Here is a 2,500-nt window from a genome sequence, read left to right as displayed (position 1 = left end):
TGCATGTATTAGCTCTAGAATTACCACAGTTATCCAAGTAACGTGGGTACGATCTAAGGAACCATAACTGATTTAATGAGCCATTCGCGGTTTCACCTTAATGCGGCTTGTACTGAGACATGCATGGCTTAATCTTTGAGACAAGCATATGACTACTGGCAGGATCAACCAGGGAGCTGCGTCAACTAGAGCTGAGCAGCCGGCCGCCCGGGAGTGTGTCCCAGGGGCCCGCGCGAACACGCAAGCGTCCGCTCAATTATTCTGCAAACAGGAGGAGGCTGAGCTCCCCTGCACAATACACCTCGAAACCCTCTCAGGTCCCGGCGGCGCGCAGCGCCGTCCTAAGTACTTGGTCGGGTTCGAGAGAGGCGCAATCGCCCGGAGTTAGGCGAGTAGACGCTTTAGGTGCGACCACCCGTGCTCCCAACTGAGCTTGCCGCTGCCGACAGAGGCCCGGGAGCGTGCTGTCGTGGCATTGCCGGCGGGAGACAACACGCGCCACCTACGGTGACCGGCAGCTCCAACGCCAGCGCCACAGAAGGGCAAAGGCCCCACGTGGGTGCCGAAGCGAACTCTCCCAGCACAGCGCACGTGCCAACACGTCTGCACAACTGCGATACAAACCACCAGCGAGAACCGCTGGGGCGACCGAGCAGCAGACGGCGTCGCGGCGCCGAGTGCCGGGCGGCGGCGCATCCTCAACGCACACAGTCCTCAGTCGGACCAGCACACTGCAGATGTCCACCGCGCTTCGCACCGGGCCCGCGAGGACCCACTTTGGCCGCCCGGCGCCGCGCGCAGGGTGCCCCGGCGCGCAGCTGCGCCGCCTGCCGCGTCCGTCGGCCGGCGCGCCTGCCACTGGGCGCCCCCACCAGCCGGCTGTAGCGCGTGCGCCCACGCACCGCGCGGCCAGCACGCCGGGCGGCCCCCCCTCACCGGCCGGGGACGGTCCCACCCAGCCACCGCCGCGTATCGCTTCACACACAGATTTGCCCTTACTGATTTACCTCCAGCAACAACAACCGCACCACAATGGGTTTACCAGTTGTTCATTTGCGTAACGTCACCAGCAAACGTAGACGTCCATCCCAGTTTGCAAATGCAACGATTATTGCATACCTGTCTGTTAGGTGCCACGACACACTACGTCTGCCCACATACACGCAACAAAATGTGCACGACTAGAGAACACGTGGGAGGTGGCCCCCTACGTATGCGATGTCCATTACGACACCGACTGTCAACCAGCATCTGTACCATGTCGCAGATGTGGAACGCGGTGCACCATGCTATCACACTGTGTGAGAAGAGACGACTACGTTTGAATACACGCGCCACTACATCAACAGACGGCTCATGCTGATCGCCATCCAGGGCGTCCGTTACTCCCACACGTCTCTATGGCGTACCACACTGCAATGTAGCTGTTATGGGGAGACGGCACGTGGCTGAGTGCACAACATTTGGACCGTATGGTTCGCTGTTGTTGGGCGCAGTCGTTGTACGGTCACACATGTGCCACAGCGTATCATTCAGTACATACGGACCTATGTGCAGTACAATGTGAGGGTTAAGCTTACGACATCAGCGGACAGTGGACACAGGCCGTACCACGACGTAGACTGAGCGCTTCGACATGCGAATGCCAGTGAACAGCTGCGAAGGGCATTGAACACGCAAGCACCTGAACGACCAGCGTGCGAAGGCAGGGGGGGGGGGAGGGGGGGGGCGATGTACATCCTGCAGTCGTCCACATTACAGTGTACAGCGGGAGCATGTAAAAAGTAAGCAACACTTGCGAAGTGTTGAACATGAAACGATACACAAGAGGGTGGGCGGTGCGAGTAGCGAACTATATTCAGAGGGTTGTGGTTAGACAACACTAGATTAATGTAACGTGTCATATGCCAATTACAGAGCAGGTTAAGGCACAACGTGGGTTAGGTTAAGGCACAACGTGGGTTAGGTTAAGGCACAACGTGGGTTAGGTTAAGGCACAACGTGGGTTAGGTTAAGGCACAACGTGGGTTAGGTTAAGGCACAACGTGGGTTAGGTTAAGGCACAACGTGGGTTAGGTTAAGGCACAACGTGGGTTAGGTTAAGGCACAACGTGGGTTAGGTTAAGGCACAACGTGGGTTAGGTTAAGGCACAACGTGGGTTAGGTTAAGGCACAACGTGGGTTAGGTTAAGGCACAACGTGGGTTAGGTTAAGGCACAACTTGGGTTAGGTTAAGGCACAACTTGGGTTAGGTTAAGGCACAACTTGGGTTAGGTTAAGGCACAACTTGGGTTAGGTTAAGGCACAACTTGGGTTAGGTTAAGGCACAACTTGGGTTAGGTTAAGGCACAACTTGGGTTAGGTTAAGGCACAACTTGGGTTAGGTTAAGGCACAACTTGGGTTAGGTTAAGGCACAACTTGGGTTACATTGCGGTACAAATTGCGTTACATTGCGGTACAAATTGCGTTACATTGCGGTACAAATTGCGTTACATTGCG

General features: G+C 56.2%; 1 non-coding gene across 1 annotated transcript in view; it reads right to left on the bottom strand.

Moving 5' to 3' along the window:
• Positions 1–175, bottom strand: part of LOC126093579 (small subunit ribosomal RNA) — a 1,909-nt gene extending 1,734 nt beyond the window's left edge. The window contains exon 1 of the ribosomal RNA XR_007521712.1: positions 1–175. This exon is cut by the window's left edge and continues 1,734 nt beyond it. This is a non-coding gene — a ribosomal RNA (small subunit ribosomal RNA).
• Positions 176–2,500: the final 2,325 nt, after the last annotated feature.

This window comes from Schistocerca cancellata, chromosome 7 (assembly GCF_023864275.1).
Source record: "Schistocerca cancellata isolate TAMUIC-IGC-003103 chromosome 7, iqSchCanc2.1, whole genome shotgun sequence".
NCBI classification, from domain to species: Eukaryota; Metazoa; Arthropoda; class Insecta; order Orthoptera; family Acrididae; genus Schistocerca; species Schistocerca cancellata.
The sequence above is the reverse complement of the archived record's forward strand: the minus strand, read 5'-3'. Positions and strand labels throughout refer to the sequence as shown.